The sequence below is a fragment of the Cervus canadensis genome, chromosome 13 (assembly GCF_019320065.1).
Source record: "Cervus canadensis isolate Bull #8, Minnesota chromosome 13, ASM1932006v1, whole genome shotgun sequence".
NCBI lineage: Eukaryota > Metazoa > Chordata > Mammalia > Artiodactyla > Cervidae > Cervus > Cervus canadensis.
The window spans coordinates 34,363,647-34,383,273 of NC_057398.1; the positions used below are offsets into that span (position 1 = coordinate 34,363,647).

Below are 19,627 nucleotides of genomic sequence, written 5' to 3' on the forward strand. Positions count from 1 at the left end.
TCTTCACATTAGGTGGCCAAAGTATTGGAGTTTCAGCTTCAGCATCAGTCCCTCCAAAGAATGTTCAGGACTGATTTCCTTTAAGAGGACTGGTTTGATCTCCTTGCAGTCCAAGGGGCTCTCAAGAGTCTTCTCCAGCACCACAGTTCAAAAGCATCAATTCTTCAGCACTCAGTCTTCTTTATGGTCCAACTCTCACATCCATACATGACTACTGGAAAAACCACAGCTTTGACCAGATGGACCTTTGTCAGCAAAGTGATGTCTCTTGATTCTAATTCACAAATCAATTAGATGTACCGAAAACTGTAATGCCTGCAGGCAGCAACGGTCAACAGAAAGGGCCCGATTCTTCTCCATGAGAACACCTGACTGCACATTGCACAATCATCACTTTAAAAGTTGAACAAATTAGACTACGAAGTTTTGCCTCATCCTCCATATTCACCTACTTCTCACTAACTGACTACCACTTCTTCAAGCATCTCGACAACTTTTTGCAGGGAAAACCCTTCACAACCAACAGGATGGAGAAGATGCTTTCCGACAGTTTGTTGAATCCTGAAGCATGGATCTTTACACCACAGGAATAAGCAAACTTATTTCTCTTTGGCAAAAATGTGTTGATAATAATGGTTCCTGTTTTGAATAATAAAGATGTTTGAACCAAGTTTTAATGATTTAAAATTCACTGCCTGAAACCACAGTTATCTTTGCAATCTAAATACTTTGTTTTTGTGATACGCCACCGCCTTATCCTCTTCCTCTTTGTTTTCATCTTCCTCCTTGGAATATGGCCATGAAACTGGAGCTGGAGCAGCCACCTTGAACCATGAGGTAAGAATCCACAAAGCCGAAAGTGACATGCTAAGGATGGTAGAACATCAAGATAAAAGGAGTCTGGAGTGACGTGTTGTGGAGGGCAGGCCTGCCCTAACCTTTGTGGGGCCTGAGCAAAAGTACAAACAAAGCCTATATATTGTACCCAGTTTTAAAAATTATCAATCAAGTGCACAAACTGTTAAACAAAATATGTTCTATTCTCTTACCTTGACAGTATACTTCATAATGAACTTTAAAGTATGCATAAAGATACAGCTTTTATATGACTTAAAAGTCAGCAAATTATTCAAGAAACCAAATACTTTGGTGCTCTTTTCAGTTTTCCACTGCAAATTAGTTCATCATGAATTATGACTCAGGATCAGCATTCTGAGCATTAGATATCATTGTAGAGGGGTGTGGACATAGTGACGTTGGATGATGCATGCCGAATGAATCACCCAAGGAACACCAGAACAAAATCTGGCAGTTTTATTATTGTTTTTTTTTAATAAAGTAGATTTCATTTTGGGCTTATTTCATGATATTTTAGGCAAGAATACTGGAGTGGGTTGCCATTTCCTTCTCCAGGGTATCTTCCTGACCCAGGGATCAAACCTGTCTCCTGCATTGCAGGCAGATTCTTTACCATCTAAGCCACCAGGGAATCCCCATGATATGATTTACGTTCTTTTAAAGAAAAAAAATTACCAACCCCTTTTATTCTTGTTAGTTTGGAAGATTTTTTTGGCTTGATCTTAAAGGATCCCATTTTTTCTCTCTTTGTACATCTTGTGCAGTGCTCTGGAAATGGAGCGAAGTTAAATAATTATGAAAACAGTTTCATAAGATAAAGTTTAGAGAAGTTCTTTATAAAGACACATGATGGATGACAGCTTTCCCTTTCCTAAATGGCAGTTGCACAGGTCAAGCAGAAGGCAAACTTAATAGGTAGCTATTATGTCAAACCACAAAGAACTTTGAATTCCGTGGTGGCAGATCCTCTGACCTCACCACCAACACGCAGAGACTTAAATCTTCTTGCGGTTTCAGATTCAGAAATGCAGTATTTCCATCGTCCTCCTCCAATGAGTTATCAAAGGGAAATGCTTCCAGAATCATCAGTGTGAAGGCAGTTATGCTTCAGAACAGCAGTTGAATGTTTACAAGGGTTCAGCTGATTTCAAAAGCATTAATGTGCAGCAAGCAGACACTGGGGCTTTCAGGAGGCAGTTCATATTGATATCCCAGAGTCTGGAAAGCTCCCCCCAAGCCCGGGAGATCAGCTTGGCCATGATCCACAGTTCTAATTGTGGAAATTCCAGTTTATTTCTACTTCTGGTCTAGACTAGACTCTGGCTACAGTCCCAGACACTCACCTTTTCTATCACTGCTCATTCAGGAAGACAGAACCCACATGTGAGAGGAGGAACTGAATTGTGTCCCCCTGAATCCACAAGTTGAATTTCTAACCCCCAGTAAGACTATATTCAGAGACAGGGCCTTTAAGGAAGTCAGGTTAAATGAGGTCGTAAGGGTGAGGCCCTAATCCAATAGGACTGGTGTCTTTATAAGAAAAGGAAGAGACACCCTAACTCTCTCCCCATCTCGTGAGCACACAGCCAGAAGGTGGCCATCTGCAAGCCAGGAAGGGAGCTCTCACCAGAACCTGACCATGCTGGACCTTCAGCCTCTAGAACTGTGAGAAAATAATTTCTATTGCTATCTGTCATGTTGTATCATGGCAGCTGGAGCAGACTGCTCCAGTGTGGTTTTCCCCCAGTTCATTTCTAAGTTAAATGTAGTGCGTGTGTGCATGCTAAGTTGCCTCAGGTGTGTCCAACTCTTTGCAACCCCATGGACTGTAGTCCGCCAGGCCTCACTCTACAGGCAAGAATACTAAAGTAGATTGCCATGCCCTCCTCCAGGGGATCTTCCTGACCCAGGGATAGAACCCAGTCTCTTATGTCTCCTGCATTCGTAGGCAGGTTCTTTACCACTAGCACCATTTGGCCTGATCCCCTAAATTCTTCCTTCCCAGGATGTTGTATAGGAATTTAGCCGCACCACTTGTTTAAAAATAGACTATTTTAGTTTAGACTTTGCTTTTTCTGATCCCCCAGCAATTGTTATTTGAATGTGAAAGTAGAATAAAACTTTTAATTTATTTATTTAGGTCATGCAGAAGGATATGTCCTGGGCAAGGCTGCCACCCAGTTGAGACTTCCCCCTGTACTTGGAAGAAAAAGGATTGGGTGAATTATAATGGTAATACCTGTGATAAATGCCTTTTAACTCACCATATGTGATCAGATCAATACCTCATATTAACTCTTAGAGGCATATGGCACACATAATAGTATGTCTATTTCAGAGATGCTAAAAGTGAGGCTTAGAGAGGTTGAAGCCTTGGCAAAGATCGTGTAGCTGCTGGTGAGTGCCCAAACCTAGACCCCCTGCTCACATAGGGGAAGATGAATGATTATGCTGTGTGGTGATGATTAAAGGGGTTATTGGGGGAAGTCGCCATAATAAACTGAACTATATCATGTCATTTAAAGAGGCTCCATAAGGAGAGAGTCTGGCTGTGTTCCCCTCTGCCCTATGCTGATGCCTGTAGTCTGGGTACCACCCACCTCCACCACTTGTGACCTAAAAGCCATCCACTCTTGGCAGCAGATGCTCAGATCCTTTATCTGTTACTCCTTTTCAAAACAAGAAATATTTTCAAAGACATAGAACCATTCGTTATTTCTCTGAGTCATTTCTAAAAAGTGTAAGAAAAACTCTTGGTAAAAGAAGTCGTTCAATTGGGCTGTGCCCCATGGTTTGTTTTTGAGATGGCAGAAAGCATCTTTTATTCCCCCTCCATCCACACGTGGAAATCTCTCTCAAAACAAGAAAAACACAAAACCAAAACACAAACTCAGTCCTAGTGAAACAGGTGAGAAACATGCAACTGAGCTGTTATTGGTGATAAAGGGGGACGGGGGCAGGATTGTTGATATAGGGGAGGAGGGCAGATGGAGGCAAGGAGCCCAAAGCCTGTGTGGTAGAGGGGAGGCCAGGTGAGGAGGGGGCTAAAGACAGGAGCCCTTAAAAACCGCCTGTTCACTTCTTTTTAGACTGCACCCTGGGGCATGTGAGATCTTAGTTCCCTGACCTGGGATCAAACCCATACCCCCTGTAGTGGAAGCACAGGGTTTTAACCACTGGACCTCCAGGGAATTCCCTTTTTTCCCCCTTTCTTTTCTCCACCTGCTCACTTCTTTTTTCTTTTTCTTTTTTTGCTGCACTGCAGGGCTTGCAGGATCTTAGTTCCCTGACCAAGGATAAAACCTGTGCCCCCTGCAGTGGAAGCGTGGAGTCTCAACCACTGAATCGCCAAGGTAGTCCTTTTTTTCTTCCAACTTGTTCACTTCTGCTTAGGCCAGAGCTTCTTGCCCTGGCTACATCCAATCACCCAAGGGACTTTAAAAATGCTGATGCTCAAGCCTAGCCACAACCCTCCCCCCTCGCCCCCCAACTCACGCCTCCTCTCTGGGATTATGACTTGCATGGCTGGGGACAGTGGGGAGAGGATCTGGACTCCATTGTGCTCCCCTCCCTCTCTGCTCCTCAGGCTCTGCCAGGCTGCGGAGAGCAGGTGTCCCATCGGTCTCGCCTATCTGGGGAGGCTGCCGCTTTCTGGCACAGCTGGGTGGGTGCACTTAATTCTAGGGTGCAGACGGAGGATGCGCCCTTGGCTGGCAGACAGGGAGCCGCCTCCTCCAAACAGGCCTGGCGGTGAGAAAGCTGCTGTTCTGACCTTCATCTCTTACTCCAGCACCCACCTTTCAGCTGGCTCTGTATACTTTCTCAGGAAGCTGCTGGAAGATGTGGTCCACAAAGGGGAGGGAAGAACCTGAATAGCCAAGAACGAGGAAGAGGAAGTCCCAGGAAGGCGGGCTTAGAGGAGCAGAGGGAATTTCCAGGGTGGTGGTGAGGGGAAGTCCAAGGACAAGTTTATGGCACCTGCCAGGGGAACGGAGTTTAGCCACAGTCGGTGAGCCTGGATTCCAGGAAGGAGTCTCTTAGAGACAAAAATGGAACCAACAGATTACCAGCTGGGAAGAAGGAAAGTTAAGGGATGAAGGGAGAAAGTACAGATATGAATAAAAGAAAGGAAATCCAAAATATAAGGCAACTATTTTTAAAAAGGAAAAAGAACTTGCCTTGCAGTCTAGTGGTTAAGACTGCACTTCCAACACAGGGGGTGCAGGTTTGATCCCTGATCAGGCAACAGTGATCCTGCATGCTGTGTGGCCAAAAAAAGAAGAAAGGAAGAAAATAAAAAAACTATTAACTTTGAGACAAACAAGAAGTTGCAAAAGAAACTATAATCATAGTTTATTACTTGACTCAGCAGTGAACAATATTTCACATGGTCTTAATAGTATAGATTTTAAAGACAGATTTAACAAAACAGTAATGTTGTAACTATAATTGGGTGTCAAAGCACTAAATTCTCAGCTACCATAATGGGAAGACAGTAGATGGTATCTAAGTTGGATTAGTCAAGACAGAGTTGTAAATCAACTGTGAAAGAATGAAAGTATTAGTCGTTCAGTCATGTCTAACTCTTTGGGACAACGTGGACTGTAGCCCGCCAGACTCCTCACTCCATGGAATTCTCTAGGCAAGAATATTGGAGTGGGTAGCCATTTCCTTCTTTCTGACCCAGTGATTGAATCTGCATCTCTTATGTCTCCTGCATTGGCAGGTGAGTTCTTTACCGTTAGGGTCACCTGGAAGCCTGTAGAAGTGTGTGTGTGTGTGTGTGCATGTGTGTGTGTGTTAGTTGCTCAGTCATGTCTGATTCTGTGGCTCCAGGGACTGTAGCCTGTCAGGCGCCTGGGTCTACGGAATTTTCCAGGCATGAATACTAGAATAGGTTGCCATTTCCTCCTTCAGGGGATCTTCCCAACCCAGGGATTGAACCTGCATCTCTTAAGTCTTCTGCATTGGCAGATGCGTTCTTTACCACTAGTGCCAACTGGGAAGCATTGTAACAAAATGCTAAATTGCTTCAGTCATGTCCAACTCTTTGTGACCCCATGGGCTATAGCCTGCTGGACTCCTCTGTCCATGGGATTCTCCAGGCAAGAATACTGGAGTGGGTTGCCATTTCCTCCTCCAAGGGATCTTCTGGACCCAGGGATCAAACCTGGGTCTCCTATGTTGGGCAGATTCTTTACCAATTGAGCCTCCAGGGAAGCCCTTGTAAACCTATACTTAAAAGTAGGGAAATAACTATCAGAAGACTCTGCTAAGAATCGGAAGTATCCATACAACAGTCTGCCCGTGATGCAGGGGACCCAGGTTCAACTCCTGGGTTAGGAAGGTCCCCTGGAGGAGTGCATGGCAACCCACCCAGTATTCTTGTCTGGAGAATCCCATGGACAGAGGAGTCTTGCAGGCTACAGTCTATATGGTCACAAAGAGTCAGACAAGACTGAGTGACTAATACTTTCACTTTTCACACACAAAAAAATTAGATGTAGACATGATATCAAAAACAGTCTTCTTGTGGGGAGGAGGGTAAAAATGCAGGGTTTTGAAAATGCATTTGAAATCAAGAGATTAGCAACTGAAAACAATCACATGTCTATAGAGACTGCTATCCAAAAACATCATGGCAACTGCAAACCAAGAATCTAGAACAGATACACACACAAAAGACAAAGAAATCCAAACATAACACTAAGGAGAAGAGAACAAAATTGCAATAGGAGAGAACGAAAGAAGAAAGGTGTAGAGAGGGAAAGATCTACAGGAGTTGGAAGTATCCAATGAAATTAAATGGGGCAAGTGACCACTCTTTTGGTTTTGTAATGAGCCTTTTAACACTGTTTGAAAAGACAAGCCCACACACACCCAAACCAGACACCCATGTTTCATCTTAATAAAAATGTAAAAACAGTTTGGGTTTATATTCAGTTCGCACCTCCTGCTCAGATCTCAGAGAAGGCAAGTGTAACCCAATATACACCCCAAGAAGAATTTGTACTGTCTTTTTAATCTCTGGCCTATAACCAAGCTGTGCATACTCTACCTGCACAATGCCAACGCATTGTTAGGAAAAACAGTTAGCTATGTATTAAGAATTCTGGAGTGTCTTGAATAGCAGAAAGTGCAATTCTGTCTGCTTATTTCTGATAAGCAGCTACTTTAAAAAAAATTTTATTTTATTGTAGCTAATTTACAATGTTGCTAATTTCTGCTGTACAACAAAGTGACTCAGTTATACATATATATGTGTTCCTTTTCATATTCTTTTCCATTTATGATCTATCACAGGACATTGAATATAGCTCCCTATGCTATACAGTAGGACCTTGTTTATCCATTCTCTATATAATAGTTTGCATCTGCTAATCCTAAAGTCTCACTCCATCCCTCCCCAGTCCCCCCTCCACCCTTGGCAACCACAAGTCTATTCTCTACATCTGGGAGTCTTGATGAACAGCAGTTTGAATTTTATTCCAGTTAGGAAGCAGGAAAATTTGGTGTCTGTAATTTTTGTGCATGTTGAGGTAAACCCCTGCTGAGTTCTCTACCTGATACAGCAGTGCTTGGTCCACATCGTACTTAGACAGTGCGTGGGATGCTCTAGACTCCCAGAGCTGGAGGTAAGAGAGTCATCCCACAAGTCGGTTCTGTTAGCCAGATCTGTGGTAAACCTTGATTCTACTTGGCAAGGTTTTAAAAAGTGAACTTTGTAGTGTGAACTGTTATGCATATTAAAATACAAACTTGTATTCCTGTTTACATTCAGAGAGGCTTAGAAGCAGCTTACAATAAAGTGATAGTAATGAAAATCAGTAAAAATCAGTTTCTTTCTTCTTCTTACTAATCAGTAAAAATTGGTGGCTCAGGGGCAAATAATCCACTTGCCAAGCAGACATGTGGGTTTGATCCCTGGATCAGGAAGATCCCCTGGAGAAGGAAATGGTTACCTGTATTCTTGCCCGGGAAATCCCACGGACAGAGGCGCTTGGCAGGCTACAGTCCATGGGGTCGCAAGGGTCAGACATGACTTAGTGTGACTAAACCACCACCACTAAAAATTAAAAGCAACCAAGATATTCTTTCATAAGCAAATGGATAACCAAACTGTGGCACATCCATACAATAGAATATTATTCAGTGATAAAAAGAAATGAGCTCTCAAGCCACAGAAAGGTATGGTGAAGCCTCAAATACATATTACTAAGTGAAAGAAACCAGTCTGAAAAAGCTACAGACCTCCTGTATGATTCCAACTGCATGACTTTCCGGAAAAGCAAAACTAGGGAGATGGTGGAAAGATAAGGGTTGCCGGGGGTTGTAGGGAAGGGAGAGGGTATGAATAGGTGGAGCCAGGGGATTTTTACGACAGTGAAATTTTTCAGCATGATACTTCGATGGTGGACACGTGATATTATGTGTTTATCAAAACCCTTAGAGCACAGCACAGGGAGTAAACCCTAATATAAACTATAGGCTTTAATTAATAATAATGTATCAATACTTGCTTATCAACTGTAGTAAGTGTACCATGAATGAAAGATGTTAATAATACAGGAAACTGTATATAAGGAGAGGAAGGGGAGATATGGTAATTCTCTGTATTTCTGTGCAGCTTTTCTATAAATCTAGACAATTGCTTGAATGAATGAATGAATTCATTAACAAAGAATGAGTACCTCAGTGAAACCCAAAATCATTAAAATAAGAGTCAAGAGACAGGTAAAATTACAATGAAGGACTCAGGGTAAGAAAAAGAACTGAACTGAACACTGACCTTTACTCTGAATTCTCCAACAAGAAAAGGATGGATTGCACAGTGTATTGTCTGCGAAGAGGAAATGGACCAGTTTGTCAGGTGAGACAGACAGACTCAGAGATGAATTTATTCTTAAGAGACAAACAACATAATGGGGGATGACCTTGATTGGACTTTCAGAGAAATTTTTAAGTTTATTTTTAATTGAAAGATAATTGCTTTACAGTGTTGTGTTGGTTTCTGCCATGCAACAGTGTGAATCAGCCATAAGTATACATATGTCCCCTCCCTCTCAAACCTCCCTCCCGCTTCTACCCCCATCACACCCCTCTAGGTCGTCACAGAGCTATGCAGCAGCTTCCCACTAGCTATCTATTCCATACATGGCAGTGTATATGTTTCTATGATACTCTCCAAATTCATCCCACCCTCTCCTTCCCCTCCTGTGTCCACAAGTCTGTTCTCTATGTCTGCATCTCTACTCCGGCCTTGCGAATAGGTTATCAGGTAGAGGGCGTAAAGAAAAGGGAACCCTCTTGCACTGTTGGTGGGAATGTAAATTGATACAGCCACTATAGAGAACAGTATGGAGATATCTTTAAAAAATTGGAATAAAACTACCATCAGTTCAGTTCAGTTCAGTCACTCAGTTGTGTCTGACTCTTTGCCATCCCATGCACTACAACACACCAGGCTTCCCTGTCCATCACCAACTCCCAGAGCTTGCTCAAACTCATGTCCATCAAGTCGGTGATGACATCCAACCATCTCATCCTCTGTTTTCCCCTTCTTCTACTGCCCTCAATCTTTTCTAGCATCAGGGTCTTTTCCAATGAGTTGGCTCTTCACATCAGGTGGCCACAGTATTGGAGTTTCAGCTTCAACATCAGTCCTTCCAATGAACACCCAGGACTGATCTCCTTTAGGATGGACTGGTTGGATCTCCTTGCAGTCCAAGGGACTCTCAAGAGTCTTCTCCAACACCACAGTTCAAAAGCATCAATTCTTCGGTGCTCAGCTTTCTTTATAGTCCAACTCTCACATCCATACATGACTACTGGAAAAACCACAGCTTTGACTAGACAGGCCTTTGTTGGCAAAGTAATGTCTCTGCTTTTTAATATACTGTCTAGGTTAGTCAGAGCTCTTCTTCCAAGGAGCAAGTGCCTTTTAATTTCATGGCTGCAGTCACCATCTGCACTAATTTTGGAGCCCAAGAAAATAAAGTCTCTCACTGTTTCCATTGTTTCCCCATCTATTTGCCATGAAGTGATGGGACTGGATGCCATGATCTTAGTTTTTTGAATGTTGAACTTTAAGTCAGCTTTTTCACTCTTCTCTTTCACTTTCATCAAAAGGCTTTCTCTTTGCTTTCTGCCATAAGGGTGGTATCACCTGCATATCTGAGGTTATCGATATTTTCTCCCTGCACTTGCAATCCCACTACTGGGCATATATCCTGAGAAAAACATTATTGAAAAAGACACATGTACCCCAATGTTCACTGTAGCACTATTTACAATAGCCAGAAAATGGAAGCAACCTAGATGTCCATCGAGAGATCAATGGATCAAGAAGTTGTGGTACATACATACAAAGGAATATTACTAGACATTTTATACCAACACCCTGATTTAAAAAAAAAAAATCCTAGAGTGTCTGATGTCACATAGTAGTTAATAAAAGCAGATTTGTGAGACCAAGTGGAGTAGAGAACAGAAACATTCTTCTGCTGGGTGAATGCTTACTATGATTCAATCTTATGAATACCCAGTTGCCCTCAGCTTCTAAGCTGAGTCAAGGCTGAGCCACACGGTTTTGTATGCACACACATTTCCTTATCTGCTCAATTGTTTTTTTAAAGGGCTGCTTTAGAAATCAACACACAAGCAGTGTTCTTGCTATGATAGATTTAGTCTTTTATAATATAATCCCCTTGCTCCTTTACTTGCTTCTGGAAAGGAAATCACAATACCAAAGAGGTTAGAACGGAAGGGACTTGGCCCATCAAGGACCTCCCTGCCCCCCACTATTACAAATGAAGGAACCCAGACAGGTATAAATGGTTTGCTCATTGGCACAGGGCTAGTTACCAGCAGAGCTGGTTCCAGGATCCAGATTGATATCAGTTAAGTGATATGCCTGACCCTTCCACTCACAGGAAATTACTGCTCTGGGTCGGGCCAGATTCTAGAGCATTCATCATGCTGTAGGCGGGGACACCACCCAGGAGGAGGAGAGCACGTGACTGCCTGCAAACAAGCTGCCCGATTGCCATCCGCACCGCCCACCATCCTACTCCAGCCAGCTGCCCCCTCCAAGACAGGAGTTATTTGGGCTGCAGGGTTTTGAGCAGCCACACAGAAAACCCCGTTTCACCAGACGGCGGCAAACCTAGCAGTGGTGAGGTGGGTGTCAGCTTATAGTTGTGTACAGGGCTAGGAAACTGATCTCCTGACCCTCTTCACACCCTGCACCCCTAAGCCAAAACGACGACTTTCTACCATTCAGCCTGAAAGGAAAATCTTGTCACACATCCTGCTGGCCTCATGCCGTGAGTGTGGACAGGGAGGAGCCACAACTCTGTCAGCAGAACCCCAGCTGCTGTGACTTGGGTCTTTGCCACCGGTGGCCTGTGCTGATGGCCCTGGTGGGTGTGTTTATTTTGCCTGGCTGCGGAGAAACCCCACCAGAGGCACTTCCGGGTTGATGCTGGTTTCAAACCTTTTTTTTTTTTTTTTTTGGAACTAAGAAGTGGCAAAGACAAAGTTAAGTGAATCTTAAGGTTAATGAATCAAGCCCGATAAAGAATGCCGATTCTCTATCACTAGGTTTCCTGCTATTGTAATATACAAAGACTGGCAGATTCTGTTGTGGATGGTGGCTCTGGGGTAAACAAAGCCTGGGATTTTTTCCATCCCTGAGGACAAAGAACTTTTCAGGAGCATCTCTGGCCTCTGGGGAGCCGAGCTGCCAGGATTGATGGATGAGTGGCATTTCTCTGTCCACTGACCCCGTGGACTCTGTAGGAATTATTATTGGAGCTGCTGGCTCTATCTTAGGACCGACAGCCCAGGGAAAGCAGGCCGTACATAAATACAAATGTCATTTTGTGAAGACAAAATCCACACTACATGTGAAATAATTCTATGGTCAGAAGTGAGAAATATAAATTTCATTTTTATCTAGGAAACAAAGGTGGATGTGATTATGTTTGCTCTTTGAGATCTCCCATTTCTTTTTCTTTTTCAATTTTTTGAGTTCTCTATATTTTTGTAAAATTTTTTATTGAGGTATAGTTGATTTACAATGTTATATTAATTTTATGTACACAGTAAAATGAATCTGTTACAGTATATATGCATGCATGAGTGCTTAGTTGCTCAGTCGTGTCTGACTTTTTGTAGTCCTATGAACTGTAGCCTGCAAGACTCCTCTGTCCATGGGATTCTCCAGGCAAGAATACTGGAGTGGGTTGCCATGCCCTTCTCCAGGGGATCTTCCTGACCCAGGGATCAAACTCTGTCTCTTATGTCTTTTGCATTGGCAGGTGGGTTTTTTACCACCGGAGCTACCTGGGAAGCCTTATACTATATATATATATATATATATATATATATCTCCACTCTTTGTTATGCTCTTTTCCCATATAGGTCAAATCATGTAGTATTGAGTAGAGTTCCCTGTGCTATACGGTAGGTCCTTATTAGTTATCTGTTTTATGTTATAGTCATGTGTATGTGTCAATCCCAATCTCCAAATTTATCCCTCCCCTCCTACCGCCGACTGCCCCATAACCATAAGTTTATTTTCTACAGGTGTAGCTCTATTTCTGTTTTGTAGATAAGTTCATTTGTAACCTTTTTTTAGATTCCAAACATGAGTGATATGATGTGATACTTGTCTTTCTCTGACTTACTTAGTATGATAATCTCTGGGTCCATCCATGGTGCTGTAAATGGCATTATTTCATTGTTTTTTATGGATGAATAATATTCCATTGCATACATGTACCACATCTTCTATATCCATTTCTCTGTGGACATTTAGGTTGCTTCCATGTCCTGGCTACTGTAAATAGTGCTGCAGTGAATATCGGGGTGCATGATTCTTTTCAAATTATTATTTTCTCTGAATATATGCCCAGGTGTGAGATTGCTAGGTCATATGGTAGCTCTATTTTTAGTTTCTTAAGGAGCCGCCATACTGTTCTCTGCAGAGGGTGCACCAGTTTACACTCCCACCAAAGTGGAAGGGCTCCTCTTTCTCGACATTCTCTCCAGCATTTGCAGATTTTTTGAGGATGACCATTCTGACCAGTGTGAGGTGAGGCCTCATTCAAGTTTGGATTTGCATTTCTCTAATAATTAGTGATGCTGAGCATCTTTGCATATGCTTTTTAACCATCTGTATGTCTTCTTTGGAGAAATGTCTGTCTAGATTTTCCACCCAGGCTTGACAGAAGAAAATGGTTTCAGCCTCCACCTGCCTCTCTAGGAGTATGGTTGGTGGAGCAGAAGGGAAGGAACAGAGGGGGTCCCTGGAGTGTGCTTTGCAGTGTGGGCTGGTCTTTCAAGGGCCAGACAGCCTCTCCAAGCTCCTCCTCCCAGTCATCCTGCCTTCATCCTGTGGCCTTCAGAGCAGCTGCCTCTCCTGGCCTTCCCCTTGGCTAGCATGACTGGCCTCAGTCCTTTATGCCCAGGCCTTCAGCCTCTACAACTGATAGACATTTATTTTGTTGTATGATGGAGGACTCTTATCTGGAGATTGAGTTCATTCTGGTGGAGGGAGGTTCCTTCTGTTATCCCTAAATCAATGATGCTCTTCTGTAAGTCTCAGACTTTTCTCATATTAAGGGAGCAGTACCGCATCCCCTAACCTGTCTCCCAAGACAACTGTATGTGGGTCAAGAAACAACAGTTAGAACCAGACATGGAACAACAGACTGGTTCATAATGGGGAAAGAAGTATGACAAGGCTGTATATTGTCACCCTGCTTATTTACCTTATTTTCAGAGTACACCATATGTAATGCAGGGCCTGATGACCCACAAGCTGGAATCAAGATTGCCAGGAGAAATATCAACAACCTCAGATATGCAGATAACATTACCCTGACGGCATAAAGTGAAGAACTAAAGAGCCTCTTGATGAAGATGAAAGAAGAGAGTGAAAAACCTGGTTTAAAACTCAACATTCAAAAAACTAAGACCATGTCATCTGGTCCCATCACTTCATGGCACATAGATGGTAAAAAAGTGGAAACAGTGACAGATTTTCTTTTCATGGGCTCCAAAATCACTGCAGATGGTGACCACAGCCATAAAATTAAAAGACACTTGCTCTTTGGAAGGAAAGCTATGAAAAACCTAGACAGTCTATTAAAAGGCAAAAACATTACTTTGTCAACAAAGGTACATTTACTCAAAGCTATGGTTTTCCAGTAGTCATAAAGAAGGCTGAGCACTGAAGAATTGATGCTTTCAAATTGTGGTGCTTGAGAGGACTCTTGAGAGTCCCTTGAAGATCAAACCAGTCTATCTTCTAGGAAATCAACCCTGAATATTCACTGGAAGGACTGATGATAAGACTGAAGCCCCAATACTTTGACCACCAGATGCAAAGAACTGACTCACTGGAAAAGACCCTGGTGCTGAGAAAGACTGAAAGCAAAAGGAGAAAAAGAAGACCAAGGATGAGATGGTTAGATAGCATCACTGACTCAATGGACATGAATTTGAGCAAACTCTGGGAGATAATGAAGGACAGGGGAGGCTGGCATGCTGCAGTCCACAGGGTCGCAAAGAGTCGGACCTGACTTAGCGAACTGAACAACAACAGCAATCCGCTTGGATGATCGGGTTAGGTTTCTCTGTTAGGAAGGGAGGTGCAGACTGATTAACACAAATATTCAGTATACTTGGTGTGGCACAATGGGAAATAGATAAATGGTTTTTGTCTTCGTACTTGGAATACAGCTTCTAAAACCCTTGGCATCTCTGGAATGATGACTCTTTTGAATGAGATGACCCTTGGCTGGAAGTCCCTAGGTAACTTCAGGTTGGGAGCCAGTTGTCAGCACGATCAAGACATGATTAGACAGTTAAACTTTCAGCAGCACCCACGAACTCTCAAGTGTACACATGCACACACCAACTTTCAGCAAGGAAAGAGGGACTGGAGATTGAGTTAGTCACCAATGTCCAAAGATTTCATAAGTCATCCATTTGTAGTGAAACCACCGTAAAACCCTTCAGTGATAGAGTGTGGGTGGGTGAACACATCCAGGTTCTGGGAGGATGGTACTCCCAGAAAGGGTACAGAAGCTCCCCATCTTTCCAACAGACTTTGCCTTGTGTATGTGTCTCTTCCATCTGGCTGTCCCTGAGCTGTATCTTTTATTATAAAAGCAGTAATAATAAGTAAAGTTCTTTCCTCAGCTCTTTGAGGACTTCCCAGATGGTGCAGTGGTAAAGAATATGCCTGACAATACAGGAGCCACAGGAGATGCTGGTTTGATCCCTGGGTGGGAAAGATCCCCTGGAGGAGGAAATGACAACCATTCCAGTAGTCTTGCTGGGGTAATCCCATGGGATTGATGCTTTTGAATTGTGTTGTTGGAGAAGACTCTTGAGAGTCCCTTGGACTGCAAGGAGATCAAATCAGTTAATCCTAAAGGAAATCAGCCCTGAATATTCATTGGAAGGACTGATGCTAAAGCTCTGATATTTTGGCCACCTGATGCAAAGAACTGACTCACTGGAAAAGACCCTGATGCTGGGCAAGATTGAAGGCAGGAGAAGAAGGAGATGACAGAGGATGAGCTGGCTGGATGGCATGACCAAGTCAATGGACATGAGTTTGAGCAAACTCTGGGAGTTGGTGATGGACAGGGAAGCCTGATGTGCTGCAGTCTATGAGGTTGCAAAGAGTCAGACATGATGGAGCGACTGAACTGAACTGAATCCCAGGGACAGAGGAGCCTGGCGGGCTACAGGCCATGGGGTCACAAATAGTTGGACACAACTGAGCATGCACAACTCTTTGAGGGATTCTAGCAAATTATCAGGAGAAGGCAATGGTGACCCACTCCAGTACTCTTGCCTGGAAAATCCCATGGACGGAGGAGCCTGGTAGGAGGCAGTCCATGGGGTAGTGAAGAGTCGGACATGACTGAGCGACTTCACTTTCACTTTTCACTTTTCACTTTCATGCATTGGAGAAGGAAATGGCAACCCACTCCAGTGTTCTTGCCTAGAGAATCCCAGGGATGGATGAGCCTGATGGACTGCCATCTATGGGGTCACACAGAGTTGGACACGACTGAAGTGACTTGGCAGCAGCGGCAGCAGCAAATTGTCAAACCTGAGGAGGGTTTGGATAAATCATAGGGGAACCCCTGGCTTATCTGCTCATCTGTCAGAAGGATGAGTGGCCTGGGGACATGAGATTGGCAACCGAAGTGAGGACAGTCCTGTGGGACCGAGACCTTAACTGTGGGCCTGACAGGTAAGGTCAGAATTGAACTGAATTCTTGGACACCCAGTTGGTGTTGGTGCAGGAAAAAGCCCACACATTTGATGTCAGAGGTGGTGAGAATAAAGATAGTTCACTTGGCAATGATATTCTGGTTTATGTATATATTTAATATAAATAAATTATAAGTATTACTTATAAGAAATTTATATTTATTCTGGTTTAATCACTGAAATTTATTTATTTCCAGTCCCATCACTTCATGGCAAATAGATGGGAAAACAATGGAAAGAGTAACAGACTTTATTTTCTTGGGCTCCAAAGTCACTGCAAATGGTGACTGCAGTCATGAAATTAAAAGATGCTTGTTCCTTGAAAGAAAAGCTATGACAAACCTAGAGAGCATATTAAAAAGCAGAGACATTATTTTGCCAACAAAAGTCGGTCTAGTCAAAGCTATAGTTGTTCCAGTAGTCATATATGGATGTGAGAGCTGGACCATAAAGAAAGCTGAGTGCCAAAGAATTGATGCTTTTGAACTGTGGTGTTGGAGAGGACTCTTGAGAGCCCCTTAGACAGCAAGGAGATCCAACCACTCAATCCTAAAGGAAATCAACCCTGAATATTCACTGGAAGGACTGATGCTGAAGCTGAAGCTCCAATACTTTGGCCACCTGATACAAAGAGCAAACTCATTAAAAAAAAGACCTGGATGCTGGGAAAGATTGAAGGCAGTAGAAGAAGGGGATGACAGAGGATGAGACGGTTGGTTGGCATCACTGACTCAATGGACATGAGTTTGAACAAGCTCCAGGAGATGGTGAAAGACCAGGAAGCCTGACATGCTGCAGTCCATGGGTTCACGAAGAATTGGACATGACTAAGCAATTGAACAATTTATTTTATGTAAATTATATTAACATGCATCAATCTAGAAAACTAGTTTCTTTTTTTATATAGAATTTTATAGTTTTAAGTTTATTTATTTCTTTCTTTCAGATGGGCTCTGGGCCAGCCTGACATAGACCCGCACACCCAGTGTGACTGGGCAGAGAGAGAGGGGTGGTCCCTCAGCCTGAGAAGGGCACAGAAGTGACTTCGACGACCGGTAGGCGAGAGGAAACCTCACATTTGGTCACTGAGAACAAAGAGCATAGCATTTGACAACCGGAGGCCCCAGCAGGTTGTAGGCGTCAATCACAGGGTCACAGGAATGGAGGGCAGAGCCCAGGACCTGGTGGACAAGGGACTCTCAGGAGCATCCAGGGCAGAGGGCCATGGACCAGCTGTGCCATCCTGTCTGTGACACTCAGATACTGTGTAAACCTCCCCTGAATCCCAGTCCCACCCAGGATAAGGAAAGAAGATGGGATGGAGTGGGGAGCACCTCAAATTGACCAGTCCAACACCACTGTCTTCAGCAGAATCCCTTCTCCAGGAAACCACAGTATTGGCTCTTAAGGCCTCTGACTGGTTGGGTGAGGCCCAACCCCATCATCAGGGATCCTCTCATTTCCTCGAATTCAGTGATGGCAGAGATTGACCACATCTACAAAATACTTTCAAGGTAACACCCCAGTTGGTGTTTGATTAGATATCTGGACACGACAGCCTGCTCAGGCTGACACAATAACCATCACTCTGGCTTTTTTTGCATATTCAAGTTTATGATTCTGTTTAAATTCACACTTGAGACAAATATAGTGTATAATCACACATCCTGATGCTTCTAACGGGGCACACCAAGACTCTTGTGTGAGGCAAATCCCCATTCTGTCCACTCCCACTTTTGAGGGGGCCTGGCTCCCCATTTTCTCTTGGCAGGTGGGGGAAGGCGCAGGAGCTTCGCAACAGCCAGACCCTGTGCCCTCCTTCCCCAGACTCGGGAAGGTTCTATTTTGTTGTTGTTGTTTAGTCGCTCAGTCATATGCAACTCTTTGCAACCCCAAGGACTAAATAAAGCCCACCAGGCTCCTCTGTCCATGGAATTTTCCAGGCAAGAATACTGGAATGGGTTCCCATTTCCTTCTCCAGGGAAGAGAGGAATATAATTCACAAACTGTAGAATTCACACTTTTAAAATATATAATTCAGTGGCTTGTAGTATATTTACAGAGCTGTGCAAACATCATTACAATCTAATTTGAGAGCAGTTTCATCACCCCCTGAAGAAACTCTGCCCCCATTAGCAGTCATTCCTCGTCTTTCCCTAACTCCTCCAGCCCAAGGCAACAATTAATATGCTTTCTGTCTCTGTGTATTTGCCTGGCCTGGACGTTTAGTATAAATGCTTAGTCACTCAGTTGTGTCTGACTCTTTGCAACACTTTGAACTTAGCTTGCCAGGCTCCTCTGTCCATGGGATTTTTCAGTCTAGAAAGCTGGAGTGGGTTACCACTTCCTCTTCTAGGGGATCTTCCCGACCCAGGGATCAAACCCATGTCTCCTGTGTCTCGCGCATTGCAGGCAGATTCTTTACTGCTGAGCCATCGGGGAAGCCCTTTGTGTAAACAAAATCATCCAGTTGGTGGTTTCCTGTATCTGCTTCTTTAACGTCACAGGATGTTTTCCAAGTTCATCCACATTGTAGCCTGTATCCAAATTCCATTTCTTCTTCTTGCTAAATATATTCCGTTGTACAGACATAGCGCATATTCCTCATCTGTTCACCAGTTGATGGATATTTGGATTGTTTCTGCCTTTTGTCTGTTGGGAATAACACCGCTGTGAACATTTACATGCCAGTGTTTGTGTGGACGTATGTTTTCATTTCTCTCGGGTGTCCACCTCGGAGTGGAACCACACAGTCATATGGTGACTCTATATTTAACCTTTTCAGGAAGCGCCTGACTGTTTTCCACCGCAGTGGCTCTACTTTTACCTCGCCACCAGCAGGGTACGGGCTCCAGTTACTCCACATCCTCACCAGCCTGGGTTTTTCCATCTTTTTGATGAAAGCCATCCTGTGGGTGTGCCTTAGCCTGTTTGTGTTTTTGTATGGCCTGTAAGCTAAGAATAGTTTTTCTATTTTTAAAGGGTTATAACACAGAGAGAGAGGAAGAAAATGTGACAGAGATGGTATGTGACCCACAAAGCCTTAATTAAACATTTACTGTCTGCCCTGTCACCTTGACCATCCTTACAGACTTCTCGCCTGCAGGAAAAAAACACTTACAAAACTTTACATGTTTCTGCTCACCGGTCTCCCACATGTGAATGCTAGCATTTTCCTTTTATACCTGGGAGATGCCTTCTACACTCCCCCCCTCTTTTTAAAAATATGTACATTTTATTTTTTTAATTAAAACTTTTAAAATTGTATTTATTTTCAGTTATGCTGGGTCTTCATCACGGCACACAGGCTTAGTTTCCCCACAGCATGTGGGATCTTAGTTCTCCAACCAGGGATCAAACCCACGTCCCCTGCATTGGAAAGTGGCCTTCTTAACCACTAGGCCACCAGGGAAATCCCTCTTCTTCTTTAAGACCTGAAGACCATCTTATTTTCTTGGGGAAAGTTTCT

At 43.5% G+C, this 19,627-nt stretch overlaps 1 long non-coding RNA gene across 1 annotated transcript; it reads left to right on the forward strand.

Annotated features, from left to right (window-relative positions):
* Positions 1-4,157: 4,157 nt before the first annotated feature.
* LOC122452567 lies at positions 4,158-19,108 on the forward strand. The gene is made up of 3 exons (XR_006272751.1): positions 4,158-4,211; positions 10,791-11,037; positions 17,105-19,108. It is a non-coding gene; the product is annotated as an uncharacterized LOC122452567 (long non-coding RNA).
* Positions 19,109-19,627: the final 519 nt, after the last annotated feature.